General features: G+C 41.6%; 1 long non-coding RNA gene across 1 annotated transcript; it reads left to right on the forward strand.

Annotated features, from left to right (window-relative positions):
* The first annotated feature begins 187 nt into the window (after positions 1-187).
* Positions 188-23,800, forward strand: LOC311600315. Its single transcript, XR_014780211.1, has 3 exons — positions 188-775; positions 13,832-14,198; positions 19,706-23,800. It is a non-coding gene; the product is annotated as an uncharacterized lncRNA (long non-coding RNA).
* The last annotated feature ends 1,112 nt before the right edge of the window (positions 23,801-24,912 follow it).

The raw sequence follows: 24,912 nt of genomic DNA on the forward strand, positions 1-24,912 counted from the left end.
CCTGTTCCTGCTTTATAAAATGAATACCAAGTCTTCTCCTCTTAAAAAGCATTGACTTGCAGTTCTTTATGACTATATTTATAAGAAATACATATATATATATTTGTGTATATATATATATATATATATATATATATATATATATATATATATATATATATATATATATATACACACACACACACACATTGCTATCCAGCCTGATTAATTCCTGAGGAAAAGAAAGAACTACATCATGACTTCAGGATATTAAAGTAAATGATTAAAGTAACTAAGATTCATGCGACCAGAATATTTAAGAACACTAGCAATAGTTGCTCAGTCTAATTGAACGAGCCTTGGCCTGCTTTGATGCATCTGCATTTGCTCACTGTAGCTACCCTGTTTAAGAAAATCAAGACCAGATAGCCTTCATTCTTACAACCTGCCTTTATTGTAACCAGAGTCAATGTGGACTTTAAACTAGGTACTCTGGGCCTGGGGCCACAGTTCAGTATACATGGGCCTGGCTTTGATCTTCAAAACCACAAGTATACAGGCAAAGCAGGATTTTTCTTGACCTATTTCTCAAAATAAGAACTAAAGATAACACTATATATTATAAGGGTCCTGTAATATTGTTCCATTCTTCATAAATTAAACTATGTTTCCCATTTCTTTAAGATATAATTCACAATTATCTAGGATATTATTGTCCTTTACAGTCAAGTACAAGACCCACCAAATTGAAGTGAAGTCCAGCTGATGTATAAGCTTCTAACTGAGGCTTAGTAAGGTATGTCCAGTGGTATTCTGCTCACCTCCCTGCTTTGTGTTGCATCTTTCCACAGATGTTCTCGGTCTAAATTGGCCCATCTCTGCTGTTCTTCCAGACTGTGACCATGATGCTAAAGGCTCTTAACAGTTCCTAGAAATGGGGATTTGGCTCAGAATGGGTCATGGAAACACACAAGCAATGCGCCTATCATTGGTACATCATGAAAATGTATAGAATTCTACATTTCCATCTCATATCCACACAAACAGCATAGGTTTTTGAAAGACAAATATAGAAGGATTTCATAATTAATTAAAATTAAAGTTTTGGGTTTTCTTTATTTAGGTAAAATGGTTGAGATGTGGGCAACTCTGTAGGGGATTTCCTTGGTTAATGATTTATATGGGAGGGTCCAAGTCACTTGGGAGTGATAGTCCTTGGTGGGAGAAGGAAGCAGACTCAGCAACCAAGGGAAAGAAAGTAGGTAAGCAGCATTCCTCCATGAGCTCTGTTCTAGTTCCTTCCTTGAGTTCTTGTACTCAGTTGTTCTCAGTGATAGACTGTTATCTGGAAATGTAAGATAAAATAACCCCTTCCCTACCAAGTTGCTTTGGGTCATGGCATTTTATCACAGTAATAGAGAGCACCCTACCTAGGACAGCAGGGGTGGGGTCATCAGTCTTCATGTGAGCTCTCAGCCCCTCCTACACCTGCTAAAGTATCTGAAGGTGGAAGGTTAATTAAGCAGAAGACTTCATCTATGTAGCTATGGGGATGTTATCATTCATGCTGGGGTGCGACTTGTTGGTAGTGAGGCTGTGTTCCTGTGAGTAACCCCTCTCCCAGGTTCTGCAAATAATCTCTAAAACTATTGGGCTTCCTTTTTATCATATCTTGGTCTGTCATAGGCAGCCTATTTAGGATAGGTAGGGCCTTGTTTAAGTCTCCCCAAGGAAAGTTCATGCAATAAATGTGAACAGACAGGAGGGAAAGCTCTAACTTTAACTGACTTTGAAGAGACATGGACGCTTTAGAAAGGGCGTGGAATGGAAACCTATGGTTCTTTTTCGTTCCTCATTTTCCCTATCTTTCCCTCTTATTGTGTGTTACGGTTATTTTTATAAGACTGTTTGTCTCTCAGTTTCTCTCTTAACCTGGCTATCACACAAATAATTGAGACTCTTTAACAAGCTTCACAGCACAAGAACTAAGCATGTATTACTCTATTCTTAACCCTCTAAGCTAATTTGGCTTCCTCTCAGAGTACATCCCAGATACACTTGCACTATGTAGCTTTCCTGATCCAGCTCCTCTCCTGATCTCTTCTGCATCTCTCCAATCACAAAATCCCTATTCCTACTCCCCAGGTTCGCAGGAAGTCCATCGCTCTTCGCTCCCCTGCTCAGGGATTGGCTTTAAGCTGCGTTATTGGTGTATCAGAGGACACTTGAGGAGCAATGTTTATAAACCTTGAGACAGGAGATTCTCAGAACTAGGATTGCAACCAGATATGGGTAATACAGAAATCAGCATTTGAAGCTGGGCGCCGTAGTACATGACTGTAATCCCAGCATTCATGGAGGCAGAGGCAGGGAGATCTCTGTGAGTTCAATTCCAGCCTCTTCTACAAAGCGAGTCCAGTACAGCCAAGGCTACACAGAGAAACCCTGTCTAGAAAGAAAAAAGAAAGAAAGAAAGAAAGAAAGAAAGAAAGAAAGAAAGAAAGAAAGAAAGAAAGGAAAGAAAAAAAGAAAGAAAGAAAACAGTCAGCATTTGAGTTACACATTAACCTTATACCTACAGTTGTATCTCTAACTATTGATATGATATGCAACAGGTCAATTAATTTTGCACTTATTGGGCATCTAATATGTGCAGAGCACAGCTTTAGACACTGCTTCTGCAGAGGTGAACTGAGCAGACATTATTTCTGCCCTCACCCCACATAGCCTATCAGAGAAGATGGATCATGAACAAGTATTACAGGCAGCACCTCTAACATACATTTTTAAATGCCTCATTTTTCATGAGGCCTTAGTCCTTTTCTCAGCCCAGGAGAATGTGTTCCCTATCTTGAGCTTCTATTTTAATATCTTTCCTTTCAGATATTTTAATATAACATTTTATTTAGGAGAGGGGGAGAGGGGGAGAGGGGGAGAGAGGTAAAGAGGGAAAGGAGGGAGAGCCCACATGTTGAGATCATAGGACTACTTTTGGGAGTCAGTTTTCTCCTATCCTATGGAACTTGGTAATTGGACTTGGGTCATCAGGCTTGGCAGCAAGTACTTTTATATCTTGTTGACCCAATATCAGACTTTAAAAAAATTGTTATACCATAACTTTCATTCTCTTAGGTTGACTAAAAGACTAAGGTATCATGAAAAATGGAGCAGATAGGTAGATGATAAATATAAAATTGATGGTTTAATGATATTTTATTATATAGTTGTATATATATATACAAATATATATTATATATATAGTTGTATATATAGTTGTGTTCACTTGTTTATCTGATGGATTTGTTTCCAGTTTTGTTTGTTTAACAATCATTATGCCTGTGAGGTTTTTAATGTAAACACAGATTTTCATTTCTCTCATAGATTCCTAGAGATGAGATTTCTGTGTCATGGGGTAAATGTGCCCCTTTTATCTACTCTTGTCTTGTTGCTAAAGCAAATATTTCAAGCACTATACCCAACAGACATTGAGAGAGTATATTTTTGCCTTGTTCCCAGCTTTAGCAGAAATGTTGTGAAGTTTTCTCTGTTCAGTGTGATGTTGGTTGTGGCCTAACTGTGGATTGACATTGTTATGTTGAGCTATATTGAGCTATATTCCCTCCATCTCTAGTCTCTCCACGACTATATTATCAATAGATGTTAGATTTTGTCAGAAGCCTTTTCTGCACCGACTGAGATTATTATGTGGTTTTACTCTTGAGTCCACTTTTGTTTTTACATATGTTGAACCTTCCCTGCATTTTGGGGATGAAGCTGACTTGAAGATGATAGGTAATATCTTTTTGATACGTTCTTGAATTTGGCTTTCAACTATCTTATTGAGATTTTTCTGCATGTATGTTCATAAGGTAGATTATTGTTTCTTTATGAGTGCGGATCTTACCTAATTTAGGTATCCATGTATTGCTGAACTCCTAAGAAGAATTTAGAAGCATTCTTCCATTTTCTATTTGATGAAATAGTTTGAGAAGCATCTGTTTTAGTTCTTTAAAGGTGTGGTAACTTTCTGTGGGGAGTCCTTCAACTCCCGGGCCTCTTGTTAGTTGGGAGACTTCTTATTGCTGTTTCAGTCTTGTTGCTGTGATTAACCTGTTTTCAAACATTAATCTCCTTTTTGTTTAACTTTAGTAGGACATCTGCATTAAGATATTCAGATTCATTCATAGTTTCATTAATTAAGAGAACTTGTTGCTCTTGCAAAAAGGACTTAGGTCGAGTTCCCAGCATCTACATAGCAGTTGACAACAATCTGCAAATCCAGGTTGAGGGGATCCATCATTCTCTCCTGGCCTTCACAGACACTAGCACATGCAAGGTGCATGTACACACATACAGGCAAAACGCTCACACACATAAAATAAAAAAATTAAGAAATGTATTTATTTATTTTAGGTTTTTAAAATTTTATTAGAATATAGATTTTTTAAGTATTTCCCTACAGATTTCACTGGTTTCTATTATAATGCCTCTCTTTCCATCTCTAATTTTATGAGCCTTGTTTTCTCTCTCTTTCTTTGGGGAATTTGGTAAAAGTTTGTCAGCCACATAGATCTTTTCAAAGAACTAACTTCATTCCATCAATTCTTCTCTTTATTGCTATTTATAAATTTCTAGTCTGATCTTGATTAATTCTATTTGTTCACTTCTGGGTGTTGTTGGGAAGTTGCTTTTCCAAGGTTTTAAGGCACATTATCAAGTTGTTTATTTGGGTCATCTTTGATTTTTTTTTTAAATGTGGACACTTAAAGCTGTAACTTTCCTCTTAGGACTACCTTCATTGTATCCCATATTGTTCCACATGCTTGTGCTTTAATTTTCATTCAGTCCTAGAAATTTCTAAGTTTCCTTTTTTGGAAAACTTTCTTTGGTGACCGACTCATCATTCAATATTGTTTTGTTCAATCTCCAAGAACAACATAGTGTATGTTTTCTGTAGTTCTATTGCTGTTGATAATCTGGCTTTATTCCATTGTGGTCAAATAAAATACTAGGGGTGTTTTAATTTTCCTTTATTTATTATGACATGTTTTGTGTTCCAATATGTGGTATATTTTAGTGAAAGTTGTATGGGCTTGTAAGAATGTTTACTCCAGTGTTTAGGTACAATTTTCTGTAGACATGTCAGGTTCATTGATGTCTGATATCTTTTAGCCTTATTATTTCTGATTATTTTTATGTGTACAATATGTCCATTGTTAAAAGTGGGGTGTTGAAGTCTGCTACTACTACTATGTTGGTGCTGATCTATTGATTTGTGTCTTGTAGCATTTGCTCCATGAATTTGGGTACACCAAGTTCAATGCATATATGTTTAGGATTGTAATGTCCTCTCAGTATATTGTTTCCTAGATCAGGATGAAGTGACTTTCTTTATCTCTTCTAATTTTAATTTGAAATATATCATTGGGATGTTAGAATAGCAACACGTGTTTGAATTCTTTTCATCCATAATATCTTTGCCCATCACTTCACTCTAAGGTAGTTTCTGTCTTTGGTGGTGAAGTGTTTCCTGGAGGCAGCAAAACGATAGATCCTAATTTTTAAAATCCAGTCTGCTAATCTGTGTCCTTTGATTGGGTAGGTGAGATTATTTACATCCAAAGTTATTTTTAAAGATGTGTATTGATCCCTGTCATTTTGTTGATTTTATGGTGTTTATTTTCTTAGCCCTTTTTTGTTTAATTATGGACTTAACAGAGTTGTGCTTTATTTTGGGTACGTTTATCTTTTTCTTCAGTCTGAAGTATCCTTTCCAGTATCCTCTGTCGGGCTGGCTTGATAGTCATAAATTCCTTTAACCTGCTTTTATTGTTTTTAAATAACCTGTATTATCAGTATGTCCGGCTAGCAATCAATTAAGACATTGACACTTGTTATATTTTAAAATAGCCTTAGTTAACCTGGAGCAGGGCAGACATTAATACTCTAAAATATTTCCCATATCTCCCCAATCTCATGCCATCTGTTCCTAATAACTTCTACCAAGCTACCTCCCATCCATAATCCCAAATACTTGATAATGTTCTTCATCTGGGCCGAATCTCCATCCATGCCTGCCAAGTGTTTCACTAACATCCAACCCATAGTGGCCTTCCTCTCCTCTTTGGGTCTTTCTTCCTCTTCTTCTTCCTAGGATTCCCCTCTCTATCCCTAAGCCTGGGAATCTTAGCCACACCTCTATCTCCTCTGCCCTGCGCAGATGGGATGGCTTTTTATTAATCAAAAGGTAGGTCACAGAGATAGCAAGCAGTAATTAGCATCAAAATATATTAGACCATCCCCCAACATGCTTTTATTGTATAAAGTTTTTTTTTCTCTTTGAATCATTAACAGATCATTTTTCTGGGTGTAGTAGTCTAGGCTAGCATCTATAGGCTTTGAGAGCATGTAGTACTTTGGTCCAAAATGTCAGTTGTAATTCTGATATGTCTTCCTTTATATGTGACTTGGTCTTTCTCTCTTGCAGCTTTCAAACTCCTTTCATTGTGTGTTTAATATTTTGACTGTTATATGATGTGGGGAATTTCTTAAAGATTTATTTATTATTGTGCATACATTCTTCTGCCTGCATGTACACCTGCAGGCCAGAAAAGGGCATCCTATCACATTATAGATAGCTGTGAGCCACAATGTGATTGCTGGGAGTTGAACTCAGGACCTCTGGAAGAGCAATCAGTGCTCTTTACTGCTGAGCCACCTCTCCAGCCCAGATGTGGGGAATTTCTTTTCTGGTCCTCTTTATTTGGTGTTTTACATGGCTCTTGAACCTGGATAGGTAAGCTTTTTCCTTTGATTTGAAGAATTTTCTTCTATTATTGTGCTGAATATATTTTTTGTGTCTTTGATAGTTTTTTTCTGCTTGTGTTTTGCTCACAGTTTTTGAATTTGGTCCTTTTATAGCATCTGGAAATTCCATTCATTTTGTAAAGTTATCATTTTCTTTGACTGAGTGATCTAGTGTCTCTACCTTGTCTTTATACCTTGTTATTCCCCCTTCCATGTGGTCTGATCTATTGAGGACGTTTTCCAGCAAGCTGTTTATTTGACTAACTTATCCTTTATAGATTTATTTTGGTTTAAATTTTCTTAAATAATTGTATCTCTTTATCAAATTCAGACTGAAGAAAAGGATAAACATACCCAAAAGGTAATGGTAAAACAAAATAAAACACAACACTGTTAAGTCTATAATCACACAAAAAAGGGCTAAGAAAATAAACACCATAAAATCAATAAAATTACAGGGATCAATACATATCTTTAACAATAACTTTGAACATAAATAATCTCACCTACCCAATCAAAGGACACAGATTAGCAGATTGGATTTTAAAAATCAGGATCTATTGTTTTGCTGCCTCCAGGAAACTTCACCACCAAAGACAGAAACTACCTTAGAGTGAAGTGATGGGCATAAGGTTATTGTGTGATTCAAATGCTAATTTCTGTACCCTCCCCATATCTAGTTGCAATCTGTGTTCTGAAAATCTCCTGTCTCAATATTGTGTAAACACTGCTCCCAAATTGTTCCCAATATGCCATTAAAGCAGCTTACAGGGGAGAGAATAGGGCTAGACTTCCTGCCAGAGAAGGGAGAAGGAGTTAGAAGAGGAAGGAGGGGGTTGAGCCATGGGGCAGAGGTCCAGGAAAATCAGGAGAGAGATTCTGGAGCAGGAAAGCTACAAAGTGCAAGTGTCATTCAGATGGGAGCTGGGAGGAAGCCAAATTAGCTTAGAGGGTTAAGATTAGAGTAATAACTGCTCAGTTCTTATGCTGTGAAGTTTATTATTAAACAAATATAAAAGAGTTTTTTTTTAAATAAAAACAAATATTATTTATATGATAGCCGGGTTAAAAGAGAAACAAATGCAGTTATAAAATAACCTTAAACATATTTTCATATTCTGAATTGGTCTTTTTTTATAGTCAACTATTTGCTGTGTTTGGGGGAGCATCATTCTGGTATTTATTCAGTTCTTCTTTAAATTCCTTGAACATACTTATAATTTCCATTTTGAATCTATTGTTTTGTGTGTCATCCAACTTTCTTTCCTCAGGGAACATGACTATGGGAATACTGATTCTTGGCGGAGGTATTGTCTTGGTTTTTCATGTTGTTTTTATTTTTGCAGTTGGACCTGGGTATCTGAAGGCAGGTCAATTGTGTTCAGAACCTCAGGGTAGTATGTAGAATACTCTCAGTGTACCATAGCCAATCCTTCTTAGTGAATAAATAGAAAATTATGTCTTAGACATTTCAAGGGAAAAAAATCTTTTGGCCTTATTCACATATTTTAAGCAAAAGAATAATTTAGAAATAACTACCCGCGTGGTTTTCTTGGTTCCTTTTTGTTTTTGTTGTGTGTGTGTTATGTGTAATTCTTGATTTATATTTCCTTGCTGTTTATGCATTCCTAGAGGCTTAGCATGGCTTTGTTGGTGTTGGTGTTGGTGTTGGTGGGTGGTATTTAGGTACTTTTGGCTGCCTAAAGTTATAATTTTTTATGCTACTGGAGAATTAGGATATATGTTTTTTTGGCTTGTATCCCTCCACAAAACTAAATTTTTTTCTTGCTAGTTTTCTTATGGTTTCTGTAACACATGCTAGAAATTTTGTCCTTTAAAAACCAATAAATTGGGGCTGGAGAGATGATTGATCTGTTAGGAGTATTGGCTGCTCTTCCAGAGGACCAGAGTTCAATTCCCAGCATCCACATGGCTGCTCACAACTATCTGTAAATCCAGTTCCAGGAGATCCAACACCTTTATGCATGCCAAACTCCAATGCATATGAAATAAAAATAAACAAATTGACTTTCTCACAGTTCTGGAGACTAGAAGTTTCAAATAAGTTAGACTGGGAAGATTTACAAGTACAGCAGGGCTGTGTGTTCCTCTGGAAAGTTCTGGAGAAGGCTGTAAAAGCTTTCAGTGTTTGGTGGGTGAATACTCCTTGGTCAGTGACCACATCACTCTAATCTGTCTCTATGGTCACATCACCTTCTCTTATGTAATTGTCATGGTTTGAATCTCAAATATCCCCCTGAGCTTCTGTTCTTGAACAATGAGGACCCCAGTTTGTGCCACTTTGGAGGGAGGTAGTGGAAAGTGGGGCCTAACCAGTAGTTCACTAAGAGTAGGCCTTTGAAGATTTCATCCACTGCTGGCTCTGGTTTGTTCTCTGCTTCCTGTCTGCTGTCTTGCTGTGAACTCCAGTCACACACTCCCTACTGCCATGAACTCAGCCATGCCTTCCTCACCATGATGGGCTAAAGCTTCTGAAACTATGAACCAGAACACCTTTCTTCCCCAAATTTGTTTTCAGATATGTGATCACAGCAAGACCAATGTAACCAATTACCATTTGGGTTTCTCTTGGGATACTTAGGATTCCATTAAGTCCTCCTGGGTCAGCAAGATAGTTTCCTCATTCCTAAGACCATAATCTAATTCTATCTGTAGTCTTTTTGCCATATAAGGTACCACTCATTGGTTGTGGGGGTGAGGATTTGGATCTCTCAGGGACAGGGTATTGTTAACCCACCCCATGATGTAACAAGGAATAGAAAACACTGATGAGATGGGATACCAAACACATTCATTACATCTTGAAAAATGTCCTTTACAATCTGTATTTTTAAAAATCTTATCTTTTCCCATTTAAAATATTAATATATGCTCATAAAATATTTATGTAAATTAATTCAGACTGGTATGCTTTATAGAAAGTTCCAAAAATGAATTCAAAGGAACAAATCCAATTCATCACCTACCAGTTCCTTTCACATATAGCCTTATAAGTAATCTCTTGATAGTGAAACACAAGTATAAAAATTTAACTATTTCGGCACAGGAAAAGCTTCCATTTAGAATCATGGCCTATAAATATTGCTAAGTCTATGCAAAGAAAAATTTAAATGGCGCAAGCCTTTAGTCCAAGAACTCTGGAGCCAGAGGCAGCTAAGAAGGCTTAGGTTGTATGCTAAAGCCTTTCTGAGTTCAAGGCCAGTCTGGTCTATAAGGCTACACTGAGAAACTCTTGGGGAAAAAAAAAAAGGAAAGAAAGGAAGAAAAGAAAAAACTTAAATACCTTGGTAACTTATAGATACAACTTGTAACTTATACACATAATACATACAAACTTCTGCACTGAATGCCTGCCATTCCATGTGAAATTGTTATTTTAGAAAAATTCAGATAGACTACACAGGAATGAATTAACTAAGCCTGAATTAAGGACCAATCAATATTAGATGTAGTAAATGCAGTACACTGGCATTTGCAACAATTCAGCACTAATTTTGAGCTTTGTTGACATGTTAATGAGTTACTTTTTCAGTGTAAATGAACCATGTGTTAAATTTTGAAGGGCTAATGCCATAAGATAACCTCACTTCATTATAATCCATTATAATAGATCTTTTTTATTATAAATGTCATATACATACTAGTTACTACTTGTTCCAGTTACAAAGGTTGATAATTATAGCAAATTTCTTTAAATTATAAAAATAGGAATGCAAATTCTTTGGGAAGAATTAAAGAAAAACTTTTCTTTTTGTTCTCAAGACAGGGTTTCTCTGTGTGTAGCCGTGGCTGTTCTGGAGCTCACTTTGTAGAACAGGCTGGCCTTGAACTCATAGAGATCATTCTCCATCTGCCTCCTGAGTTCTGGTGAAGTAACATGTGCTTGTAATCCCAGTAGTGGTGCTACAGCTGGGTCCCTGGAAGCTCATTGGCAAGATAGCCAAGCTTACTTGGCAATGTCCTAGGCCAAGGAGAGACCCAGTCACAGTCAAAAGGTAGAAAGTACCTGAGGGCCCTCATCAAAGTTGTCCTCTGACCTTTACACATGTTCTGTTCATGGCACCCCCCACACCCCCCACATCACAATAAATAATAAATAAATAAATTCTCTTTCAAAGGTAGAAAAGGTAACTTAAGACTTTTATGTGTATAGTTTCTTTGAGCTTGTTTGGAATTGGTATTGGATCTTTCCTCCAACCCCCACACTTTACAATGTATTCTCTACGGTCCTCAAATGTAATTTATATGCTGTAGGCTAATGTGTTATATATTTTTAACACTTGGCAAAGTCTGCTTCCTAAATTCTACACCTGTGTGTCTAACACCTTCTTGTATGTTCCTCCTTGGGTGCATGACTGATAGATCAAATTTTGTATGTCCCAAAGTTAATTTAGGTTCATATTATATTGCAACCTATTGTTGATGTTATTTTTATAAAACCGTATTTGTTTTTCTTACTTTCTCTCTTAATCCGACTATCACACAAATAACTGAGACTCTTTATACTTGTTTATAAAGCTATACAGCACAATCTTGAGCAGTCTCTTCTATGTTATTCTGACTCCATCTTTGCCAAAAATCCCCAAGTTACTTGCTTTTTAGTTCTTTCTTTGCTCCAGCTGAATCTTCTTCATCTCTCCTGCACCTCTGCCTGTGGCTGAATATCCACACACACCCCTACCTGCCACAATCCCTTACTTCCTCTTTTAACTCCTCCTCCCCTAGCTGGAAGGAAGTCCAGGCCTATTCTCTCCCCTGTTCAGTGATTAGCTGTAATATCCTTTATTGGCATACAAAGGGACAATTGGGGAGCAGTGTTTACCAACACTGAGACAAGAGATCCTCAGAAAGAGGACTGCAACCAGATATGGTGTGTGTGTGTGTGTGTGTGTGTGTGTGTGTGTGTGTGTGTGTGTGTGCGCGCATGTGTGTGCATGTGTGTGCACGTGCATGTACAGAAATCAGCATTTGAATTATACAATAATCTTATGGTTACAACCTACAATTCTACACAATTCTATTTCTTTAATATTCCTAATCCCAAGTTGCTGGGAAATACCATTCATTTTCACTTACTCACTGCATATTATCACATCTTATTGACTTTTTCCTCAAAATATCCTTAATTCTACCCACTTTAACCATTTCTATTGTCTTCAATGTTGTAGACCCCACCAGTTTTCTACCTGCCTAACTGGTTTCACTTAACCTATTTTTTCCTAGTATTTTCTCACAGTAGCCACAGTGAGCTTCAAAAAAATGCTAGTGTGACTGCAAAATTTGTCTGCTTATAGCCTTTTGCCATATCACAACAAAGATGAATCTTGATGGCATTTGTTAACTGAAATAAACCAAAGACAAGGAGACCTATAATGTATGATTCCAGATATGTGATAGTTGGACAGTCAAATTCATAGAAGAGAGAATCATGGTTTCCAAGAGCATCTGGTTTCCAAGAAGGCAGGGAGGAATGGACAATTATTAGAGACTACATAGGTTCGGTTTGTGATGGTGAGGAAGTTTTAGGGACATTCAGGTGTAGCTTAGTGCTAGTGTGTGGGCCTAGCATGTGGGCCTAGCATGTGGGCCTAGCATGTGAGCCTAGCATGTGGGCCTAGCATGTGAGCCTAGCACGTGGGCATGCCTAGGTTCAAGTTCAGCTATGCAAATTCCATAGACATGGATGGTTGTAATACTACACAAAAACATGAAGTTATTTAATGCCACTGAAGTAACTCTCGATGGTTAAAAATAGTATGTCCTTATGTATGTGGGTGTTTTGTCTGTATGTATTTCTGTGCATCAACTGTGTGCCTAGTGCCCATGGGGGCCAGGAAAGAGCATCAGATTCTCTGGGACTGGAGTTACAAGTGTTTGTGGGATGATATGTGGATGTTGGAACTTCAACATCGGTCCTCTTAAGCACTGGGCCATCTCTCCAGCCCTGAAGATGATAACTTTTATATACACTTTGCTACAACAAAAATCCTTTTTTGTTTTTCATTGCTATTCTGTGAAGACTATAGTACATGACACTGTCTAGGAGGGTAGTGTGACTAGGCCCACCATTCCATCTCTGCGCTGGTTACGGTGGCTGCCTTTTAAGTTCACGAGGACACTAGCTTACACATCTTTCTTCAGACCTTCCCCCATGATGTTCCTGCTCTGGAATAAAATGGTACTCTTCCCTGTTCCCTTTGCCAACCACTCATCCTTCCAGCCCTTGATTTCTAGGTCTTTCCCTAGGATCTTGCCCTCAACTCATCCTCTCACCTACACCTGCCTCTGCCCCACGGCAGCAGGTAACAGGCCTGCACCACTGTGCTCATCTTCAGGGTTTACCTGGATCCAGGTATTGTTCACCAAGGCTGTGCTTCCCTGGGCTATGATTAGATACCCTTAGCTTGAGTGACGAAGCATGGAGGAAGAAAAGGGAGGTTTTGATGTCCAGTGTCTATGCAAGCACATTAACAGCCCACTTGCTTCTTGGTCCACACCACCAGGAATCATTTTGTTTCTATCTGTTGGGGACAGTAGGCCATATGGCCAGTGTTCAGCCATCTTGTCAGAAACTACACCTTTAGGCTCCTATTTCTCCAGCAGTCTGTCATTTACCAGAAACCTGACCCTGTCATGGTTCAGCAGTTAGACACCTATTGTGGTTTATTATGGGGGGGGGTCATTCTAAGACCCCTGAGCTCATAATAAGAGTTACTCCTTTCTGGCTAAAAACTAACTTTTCCAGTAAGACTACTGGTAAAATCAGATTAAAGGCCAGCTGCCTGTAAGCAGCAGTTCCGGGAACTTTTTCCTGACTAACCAGATCTTTTACAACTTTCCTTTCTCTCTGGAATTTCTCCCTCTTCTGTGATTATAGCAGCTGTAAAGGTAGACACCTGCTGGAGCATTCCAAAGTTAGGTATCCATAGCAACCCTCGCTTATGCAAATACCCATGCCCCCGTGCCTATAAAATTTTTTCAATAAAGGGGGGTTTGATCAGAATCCAGACTTGCCCCTATACAGGTTGATTCTCCTCCCGAGCTTTAGTCGAACCCCGGCAGGCTGGGGCAGGTGGTGCCCAACGTGGGGCATGAGGAACAGAGCACTCACCTGTACGTCATCCTTCGGGACCAGCCTGTTACCCTCCCCGGATCGACACAGACTTTGTGCCATGAGTCAGATCGACTTGGATCGCCACAGACTACATGCTTGTAATACAGATCGCCATGGATCACCACGGACTTCGCGCCTGTGAGACAGATTGACTTGGATTGCCACAGACTTCCTGCCCGTGAGACAGATTGACACGGATCAACACAGACTTCGCGCCCATGAGACAGATTGACTTGGATCTCGATAATTCCCCCAATCGTGAAACAGATTGATTAAGGTAAGACACAGCAACGCACACACACATATGGGACAGTCACTCAGCAAACATGAATTATTTATTAAGGGACTCAAAACCTCCCTCAAGATATGAGGAACGCAGGTAAAGAAAAAGGACTTAGTAAAATTTTTTTCTCTTTATCGATGATATTTGCCTTTGGTTTCCCCAAGAAGGCACTGTGGCCGAAAAACACTGGCAATGGGTGAGGGATTGCCTTCGTGATCATTATAGGTCCTTTGGGCCTGAAAATGTCCCGGAGTCTGCTATATCTTACTGGAATCTCATTAATGATATTATTCAGGTTCATCATTCCCAACCCAACATTAATAAGGTTGTTCAGGCTTCAAGAGGAATATTTTAAATATAATAATAAAAGACCGACTCCCATGCCTCCCCCATACCTTCTAAATGCCCTTCAGTTTCTATTCTGATGCCTGATGATGTTAAAGAAGGGGCCGACCTCAACCCTCCTCCCTCTGCCCCTCCAAAGTCAATTTATCCTGTCTTAAGGGGTTTCCTACAGCCCTTTCCTGATGCTACACCTCTCTCTCCAGAAGAGGAGGCTGATCTTGAGGAACAGACCGCTCAGTGTTGTAATCCAGACTGGCCACCTGCCCCAACATCCAAGACCTGGCCACCACCCTGTGAAGTTTCCCCACCCCGTTTTGCCCCTGCCTTAGCCGATGATTTTAATGTCGAGGACCTTGCTCGATAGGCCATGGTTAAGTTAACACGGGAAACTCAGTCTTTAAAAAACCTGCTTCAAGCAAAAAAAGAACATGCACAGCTCCTTCATGAACTTAAAGATTTAGAAATCAACCTTAGATCTCCCTCGGGGACCCCCCTCAAGGCCCCTAAGGCCACTCTTCATGCTTATCCTGTCACTCACTCCCAGACACAGATCCTAGACCATCCCTCTGCTGATTACGGTGAGGCACACATTATAACTCAGTCCTCTTCTGATGTTCCTGCCACTCGCCTTCCTGCGGCTGTTGGTGGTGATATGTCTGACCTCTCTGGGGACAATGAACATGGGGATGCTGGGGATGGCCCTGGGCTTGCTGACACTACTGCTCCTGGTCAGCGTTATCGCTGCTTAAAATTTAAACATATGAAGGAACTTAAAAGCACCATTACCGCTTACGGTCCTACTGCTCCTTTTACACTTTCAATTTTAGAATCTCTGAGTGGAGATTGGCTTACTCCCAATGATTGGCACTCTTATCAAAGCTACCCTCTCTCGGAGTGACTACTTGCTCTGGAAAGCAGATTTCCATGATAGATGCAGTGATTGCACGCATTGCAACTTTGCAACTTTGCAGCTCATGGTGAATCCAGGACTTGGAGTGTTCCAAAGTTACTGTGCCAGCCTCCTTATGACACCAATGAGATACAGGCACAATTCCCTCCTAGGTTGCTTAATCAAATTCAACAGGCTGCCTTATGTGCCCAGCAGACTCTCCCATCCAAGCGGTCTGCAATCACTTCCCTGTCCAAAGTACGACAGGGTCCCCAGGAACCCTACAATGAGTTTGTTGGCTGCCTGACTGAGGCCGCCAAGAGCCTTCTTGGCAAAGATGAAACTGAAAGTGATTTTATCCTGCAAATTGCTTTTGAAAATGCTAATTCAGCTTGTCAAGTGGCTTTATGTCCCCACCGCCGTGGCAAAACTCTCTCTGATTTCATTAAGCTTTGTTCTGATGTTGATCCTGTCTCTGTAGTATTGGGATTGCCATAGGAGCAGCTCTTATAGATTTTTCTCAGGGAAACAATCTTAAGACTTGCTTTAACTGCAAACAGCCCATACATTTTGCTAAAGAGTGTACTGTTCCCCGGCCTGAGCTACCACCCCTACCCTCTCTCTGCCCTAAATGCAAGAAGGGTAAACACTGGGCCTCTGAGTGTCGCTCTAGGACAGATGCCCAAGGGAATCCCATGCCTCAGAAACAGGGAAACTTCCGGCGGGGTCCACCCCAGGGCCCCAGAACTTATTCAGGACAGAACCCTGGGGTTGTCGGTTAGTCTCCCAATCAGCCCTCAGCCACAGAGCCGTGTCTCCGCCCTCTTCCGCGCAACTGCAGGCAGCGCAGGACTGGACCTCAGTCCCGCCTCCCAGTCATTATTGACCCCTGAAATGGGAACTGTGGTTCTTCCCACTGGGGTGTTCGGCCCTATGCCACAAGGCACATGGGGACGCACTAGCACCTATGTCCAGGGGCTTCACATCTACCTTGGAATAGTTAATGGTGATTATACTGGAGAAATTAAGCTTATGGCCACTCTTCCCCAGGGCCCCATCACGTTCATGCCCGATCAACGGATCACCCAATTGATTCTTTTTCCCCTCACTTCCAACAACCCTCACCTCCAGCAGCACAGGGGTACCAATGGGCTTGGATCCTCTGACACCTACTGGGTACAGACGGTCACCCAAGATAGACCCCTTCTTTATCTGAAACTAAATGGCAAAGCTTTTGAGGGCATTCTTGATGATTCCACTATTATCTCAGAAAATGACTGGCCCCTCTCCTGGCCAGTAACTGCCTCCTTAACTCACCTTAGGAGCATTGGCCAATCTTCTAACCCCATGCAAAGCTCTGTACTCATTACCTGGGAAGATGAACAGGGCAACCAGGGCACAGTACAACTCTATGTGGTCCCAAATCTGGCTGTTAACCTCTGGGGGAAGAGACAGTCTCTCCCAAATGAAACTTATTATGTGCAGCCCAGATGAAATTTTCACTCACCAAATGCGTGCACAGGGTTTTCACCCACGACAAGGTCTGGGAAAGGCCTCTCAGGGCATTAAAGAACCAATCCAGGTTGTAAAAAGAGCTGACCATGCTGGGCTAGGATATCAAAAATTTCCCTAGTGGCTATTGACAAACCTGTACCCCATGGAGATAAAATCTCCTGGGAAACTACAGAGCCTGTATGGGTTGATCAATGGCCTTTAACTTCTGAAAAACTGGCTGCAGCCTCACTGTTAGTAAAGGAACAACTTGATGCTGGGTACATTGAGCCTACCACCTCTCCCTGGAATACTCCCATTTTTGTTATAAAAAAGAAGTCAGGAAAATGGAGGTTATTTCAGGACCTTAGGAAAATTAACAAGGTCATGGCCCCTATGGGGGCTCTTCAACCTGGCCTCCCCACCTTATTGCAATTCCCACAGGTTCCCACAGAATTGTAATTGATTTAAAAGACTGCTTTTTTACTATCCCCCTTCATCCCAATGATCAGTAACATTTTGCCTTTAGCTTGCCAGTAATAAATTTTAAGGGCCCAATGCGTAGGTTCCAAAGGAAGGTACTGCCCAAAGGAATGGCCAACAGCCCTACGCTATGTCAAAAGTTTGTTGCCCAGATTGTTGACCCACTCAGGCTCGAGTGGCCCTCAATATACCTAATTCATTACATGGATGATATTTTGCTCTCAGGCCCTAATCCTGATGAGCTCCTTGCCTGTTCTCAGTCCCTCTCTCGATCACTTACTAAGGCTGGACTTCAAATAGCCCCTGATAAGATCCAGTTAAAAGCTCCCTATCTCTTTTTGGGCTTTGAACTCTTTCAAAATAAGATCCTTTTGCAAAAGATCCAGTTGCGAACAGATTGTCTACAAACATTAAATGATTTTCAGATACTCCTAGAAAACATTAATTGGCTTTGCCCCTACCTCAAATTTACCACCGGAGAACTTAAACCTGTTTGAGATTCTCAAGGGGAATCCTGACCCTGCTTCCCATCGCTCTCTGACCCCCTTAGCATAGGAGGCCCTAAAAAGGGTAGAGGCTGCAATATTAAATCAAAAGATTACTTTTGTTTCCTATGACTTGCCTCTCCTCCTAATTGTTTGTGTCACTAAACATGCGCCCACCGGTGGGTTTTGTTTTGTTTTTTTTTTTTTTTGGCAAAATAATGGCCCTTTATTTTGGGTATATCTCCCCACCTCACCACCCAAGATTTTTCCCCCTATACCTACTGGGTCACTGAATTAATTAGGGTTGGCCGTGAATAAGGTTGTAAAATATTTGGCAAAGACCCTGATAAAATTATTCTCCCTTACTTCTCCTCTCAAATTGCGTGGCTGATTCAAAATGATGACCACTGGGCTATTTCCTGTGTTACTTTTCAGGGCACTTTTGACAGTCATTACCTTGCCAGTCGCCTCAGTCAGTTCTTAAGAACACAGCCTCTGGTCTTCCCTATTACACCTTCACCTCGGCCCCTCCCCCAGGAGACCCTAGTTTTCACTGATGGCTCATCAAATGGAGTTGCTGCCTCTACTGTTGATAACACAACCTTATCCCTTTCCTCTCCGCATCAATCAGCCCAACTAGTGGAGCTTTTCACTGTACTCCAAGTCTTTAGACAACTTCCTGACAGCCCTAAAACCTTTATACAGATAGTGCCTATGTCGCTCAGTCCATTCCCCTCTTAGAAACAGTACTTTATATAAAGCCCAGTACCAATGCTTCATCTCTTTTCATCTCCATGCAAAGTTGTATTCACTCTAGACGGTTCCCTTTCTTTATAGGACACATTCGTGCTCACTCTGGTCTGCCTGGTCCCTTAGCAGAGGTTAATGCCTTAACAGACAGGGCTACTCGGCTTGCTCTTCTTGTGGAAGTCAACCCACTCACTCAAGCTCAAAAAGCCCATGCCTTGCACCACCTGAATGCACATACCCTTCGTCTCCTTTTTAGTATCACTCGGGAACAGGCCCGTCAAATGGTCAAAATATGTGCCAACTGTGTCACACTCTTGCCAACTCCTCATTTTGGAGTCAACCCCATAGGCCTAACCCCTGGTGAAATTTGGCAGATGGATGTTACTCACATCCCCTCCTTTGGCAATCTTAAGTATGTCCATGCTACTATTGATACCTTCAGCGGCTTTATTTTGCCAGCCTCCATACTGGAGAAGCTTCAAAAGGTGTCATCGCCCACGTTCTTGCTTGCCTTGGCACACTGGGAAAATTGAAAACGGTCCTGGCTACACTGGAAAAAAGTTTCAATACTTTTGTCATCAATTACAAATTAAACATGTGACAGGAATACCCTATAACCCACAAGGTCAGGGTACTGTGGAAAGAGCCAATCAAACACTTAAAAATACCCTCCTAAAACTAAAGGAGGGGGAGTTATATCCCATGAAAGGCTCACCCAGGAACATCCTTCACCATGCACTGTTTGTGCTCAACTTCTTGACTTTGGATGCCCATGGCAAGTCTGCTGCCGATCACCTTTGGCATCCTGGAACCAATACTGACTATGCCAAAGTCATGTGGAAAGATCCCCTTACTCACAAATGGAATGGACCATACCCAGCCCTTACCTGGGGAAGAGGTTCTGTGTGCATATATGATACCAAGGAGGGAGCAGCCAGATGGCTCCCAGAGAGGCTCATCAAACAAGTAGATGTTTCCTCTCCCCATCATTTACCAAATGCACAGCTACCTGTACATAATCAAGAACCCCCCCTGAGATCTTTTTCTTTTTCTCACAGATGCTGTTCCATGGGATAATACCCCTCAGACTGTTGCTACATGTCAAAAATGCCTCTCCAAAACAGGTAACGTCCATCAACCAGTCCAGCTCACATGGTCTGTAATCAATGGGGCAGGGGACACCATCTGGAATGTTACTAAAGTGGCCCCTGCCTTCACATGGTGGCCCCACTTCTATCCTTATTTATGCAAATTGGCCATGGGGGCATCTGTCAATTGGGACATTGAGGGACATGAGGACCCCATCAAAGCCCCAACCTCAGAATCCCCTTGTGGGAGACTAGGGCTTGACTCTTGGTGAGGATGTGGCACAGACGGAGGAGCCTGCTGCGGCAACTGTCCTTCTATGTTTGCCCTGGCTCCCATTGAGGCAGGAACAGAGGTGTTGGCTGCGGCGATGCCTCTGACTAATACTGCAAGGCTTGGGGATGTGAGACCACTGGGAATACTTACTGGAAACCCTCCTCCTCTTGGGATTTTATTAGGGTATCCGCAAATTACAGTCATCCCGATACAACAAAACGTGACTGGTATATAGAGGAGGATAAAAAGTGTCAGGGCTGGTGACACCCATTACAAATTCAGTTTACAGACAAAGGGAAAACCGTGCCCTATTGACTTTCTGGATATAACTGGGGCCTTTGACTCTACAAAGAAAGATATATCGATGGCCTTCTTTTTCAAATTAAGCTTACAATGATAAGATCAGCCTCTTCCCCCCTAGCATTTGGGCCTAATCCTGTCTTGGGTCCCCAGCCTGTCCCAACACTTCCTCCCTTATCTCCTCTCCGGGAAGACCTCAAGGGCTCAGTCCTAGATACTCGCTATATGCCGTTGATATTATCAATCATACTTACCTAACCCTAAATCACTCACACCTTGAGTTGACAGATTCATGTTGGTTATGCTATGACTTCAGCCCTCCCTTTTATGAAGAAATTGCAGAAATTGAGAACATCTCCAATTCCTCTCACCATTCTAAATGTCGATGGGCTCAACAAGGTAATGCCAAGCTGACCTTGAGTTCTGTATCAGGCTCCAGGTTATGTATAGGTAAAGTTATCCCCTCCTCCTATCAACATTTCTGTAATATAACCATCACAGAGATATCTTCCTTTTCCGATTATATCCTTCCCAGTAATAACACCTGGTGGGCCTGTAACAATGGCCTCACTCCCTGCATATATTCCCCCCATTTAAAAGCCAATAACACTACCTTTTGTATCCTCAATTAGTCCCCCACTTAAAATATTATACTGAGGAACAATTTTCCCACTACTGGAATTCTGTTACTGATCAGGCCCTGCTTAGAAACAAATGTGAGCCTATAACTGCAATTACCCTGGCTGTCCTCCTCGGGTTGGGCGCTATGACTGGGGTGGGCATAACCTGTCTCGTTCTTTCTAACAAACATTATTCAGATCTCTGCCTGTCAATTGATGAGGACTTGGAACGGATGGAAACTGCCATTTCCCACCTTGAAAAATCCTTGTCCTCTCTTGCCGAAGTCGTTCTTCAAAATAGGAGAGGTCTAGACTTGCTGCACCTCCAGCAAGAAGGGCTTTGTGCTGCCCTCAAAGAAGAGTGTTGTTTTTATATGGATCACTCAGGAGTAGTTAAGGACAGTATGGCTAAGGTCAGGGAAGGACTAGAAAAGAGAAAGTGACAACAAGAACAAGTACAGATCTGGTTCCATCACTTGTTCTCCACCTCCCCTTGGCTTACACTACCTTGTTGCCCTCCATTTTAGGCCCCCTGGTAGGACTTTTCCTCCTTATCTCTTTTGGCTTCTGGACTTTTAGACGTCTTACTACCTTTGTAAAAGAGCAGCTAGATGCTTGAGATGCCCGAGCAATACAGGTGCATTATCACAGACTTGACTTGGTGGGCCAAGGCCATGATGAGCTTGAACACTAATGTGCTTCCGTTCCCCCTTCCTTGACATGGTGAGAGTGGCATATACTCAGATATTGCCTGCCATAAGGCACGGGCACCTGCAGGGGTGTGAAACAAGGTACCACAGGGGGAGGACCCCATCGTCAGACTCTGAGTCCCCTGAGAAGTAAACCTGATTGCATAGAGGTTGATGTTGAAAACTGTCTTGTTCACTGTATGTTGGAGATGCCCACAGACAGCAGACCAGGACCTCCCTCTCCTCCTCAAAAAGACATCCTGGCAGGCCGATCTGGCCCTAGGAGGATCAGGTCAATGCTTCCCCCCTCTGGTTAATGCCTGCTTCCTCCGGGCACCAACACTCACCCATATATAATGGATTCATCTACCTCCTCCTTTAATAAACAAAGGGAGGATCTATCTGCATGGCCCTTCACATGACAAGGCTTCTTCCTCCAGTGCCAGTGATCCCCACTGCCACTCTGGTCTTAAGATCCCAGCTCCTCATCATTCTCTTCAGGTCAGTATGAGTGTGGGGATCACTTCCATGAACATGTTACATCACACAGCAAATGAAGATATCCAGGTAAATCTAGACTTATTACATAGGCTCTTTGTTTTTGTTTTTTTATAGTGCATTTTCATCACGTCTCTTCATCTCCTCACTCCAAATTCTCTTGGGCATTTTCTCTCAAATTCATGTCTTTTATACTTATCATTGATAGGTATCTTATCTTATTTGTCTGTCTGTCTGTCTGTCTGTCTGTCTATCCTGAGTCCAATTAGCATTGCCTGCATGTATCTGAGTGTTGGGCTGACCTCTTGGGTGTGGGCAACCTATCAGGGCTATCCTAGAAGAAAACTGGCTCTCCCATGTCAGCAGCTTCAACTGCACACAGCTCCTCATAAGGGTGGGGCCCTGAAGGCCTTGCTTAACAGTTTTCCCCTAGATTCAAACATTCCATCTAGCTCCTGAATAGGAAGCTCCCTATACAGGAAGGCAACCTACTCACAATAGCTTCAGCAAGTCCCTGAAACAGATCAGATTCCCCAGTCTGCTGCCTGCTGGGGTACACAGAGCTAAGCTGCAGAGAAGACCCTCAGAAGAACAAAAGGTACAAGGAAGACAGAGACCAGACTAGCGACCAGGAAGAAGCAGAAACCAGCCAAACAGGCTGGAAGACGTTTAGACCAGAGTCGGTTGGAAAAGCCTGCAGGCTGTGCACTGTGCTCCAGATTTTCTAGGTTTTTAAGTTGTCACCTATGCTGGGATTGGCTTTAGGGATGCAGCTGGAGTCATTTCTGCTCCTGTGAGTGATTCCTGTAAGTAATGCTAATTAAATTCATTGGTTTATGAAGCTGGACTTTGGAAGTTATCTGTAGGGTAAAAAGTCTGAGCTCATTTTGGGGTTTTGAAAGCCCACCAATCCCTGAGCTCAAAAACCCACCAATCCCTGACCTGAAAACCCACAAATTACTGAACTCGAAAACCCAATCCCAAAGTTCAAATTTTATCAATCTCTGGGCTTGCCCCAAGATCAGGACTTGAAATCCCATCAATACCCACCCTAGAAAACTAAATCCCAAGAAGCCCTATATAAAGCCAGCTTCCTGCTCAGCTCTTGGCTGCTTCTCTCCCTAGAAGAGACAGCCACCCTCTGTATCTTTCCCAGTAAATCTCATGTGAGGTTCGTTGTGCAGTGTGACTTTGGGATATTCCTTGACTCCTGACTGCCAGGATACCTTTCCCCTCAGAGCTGCAACACTTAGAGGATCTGTACTTTGGTCTGTCACAAGCTCCCCATCTGAAGTGAGAAAATATATGCATCGTGTCTACTCAGAAAAAGTTTTGATACACATAGCTCTTTGCCCATCCACCCTTGAGTGTTGACTAGTGTGGTCATGTAGAGGCCAACTGTAGCCAGAGACTTCATGGACACACTTCACACAGACTCTTAAAAACAAACAAATAAATGTATGTTCTGGCCTGCTGCCACGCCTGATAACCTGAGTTCTATCGTTAGAACTCACATGGCTGAGAGAACTGACTCCTGCATGGTGTGTTCAGCTACATGGCTGGAGTATACACCCATACACACATATACATCTCAATGTTTCTTAAAAATCTGAAAATTCTTTGGCTAATGCCAGTAAGAATAAGTTAGAGATTTGAGTCATGATGACAGGGTAGCAAAAGTGGATTGAAGCTTCCCAAAAAGTGTGTGTGTGTGTGCGTGTGTGTGTGTGGGGGGGAAGTGTCAAAAGCAAATCAGCTAAAAACAGTCTTAAATTTTAGTTTATTGTTTAAGAATAGCTCACTGAGTGGGGGCCTCTAAGAAAGAAGCCAAAGTCTGCTCACCTTGTAGAGTGTTTGCTCCTCTGCACAGCGCAGTTAGAAGTTAACATACCTAGAAGAAGAAGGAGGAGGAGGAAAAGGAGGAGGAGGAGGAGAAGGAGAAGAAGGAGGAGGAGGAAGAGGGGGAGGAGGAAGAGGAGGAGGAGGAAGAGGAGAAGGAGAAGGAGGAGGAGGAGGAAGAGGAGGAGGAGGAGGAGGAGGAGGAGGAGGAGGAGGAGGAGAAGAAGAAGAAGAAGAAGAAGAAGAAGAAGAAGAAGAAGAAGAAGAAGAAGAAGTTGTTAACATACCTTTCACGGCAAGCAGAGTTCTGTAAGACATCTATAGCTATAGATTCCATTGACTCATGATGACAAGGACGTTGTGGCCTATTTATGACTGGAGCTAGTAGTAGTTGAGAGCAATCAAAAGGAGGGCAGCCTGGTAAACACAGCCACAGGTGGTTGGACTTTGAGTATCTAGACTGTGGCCTCTGCTTTTATTTACCTTTAATGTTTTGCCTCCAAACTAGAATCTAGCCAGACTAAGACTATGATTTCAATCTTTTTACATATGCTGCATGTGTATCACAGACAAATCTGGCAGATTTCTGATCTGTAGAACTTTGAGGTAATAAATGGGTGTTACTTTGTTACATAGCACTAGAAAAGTAATACAAAGGGATTATGTACATGATTACCAGGTGGCCAGGATCGCAGGTTTTATGGAAGGCATATTAGACTCTATAGGGCTTTATCCCAGCTAGTATCCAAATAACCTTTACAGGGGGACTATGATTATTTTATAAGATTTAAGGCATCATAACTTGGCAGATAGCAACCGTCTAAGCTATTGTGCTATTTCCCAGATACACACCCCAAGTTAGGTATCATAATTGTTCCTGCCTGGACTGCTTCTGTTCCATCAGGCCAGCTCTCATGGCCACGTTGTGCTTATGACCCATATTGCCCTATGGCAACT

Source organism: Acomys minous, assembly GCF_964271855.1.
Source record: "Acomys minous genome assembly, chromosome: 6".
NCBI lineage: Eukaryota > Metazoa > Chordata > Mammalia > Rodentia > Muridae > Acomys > Acomys minous.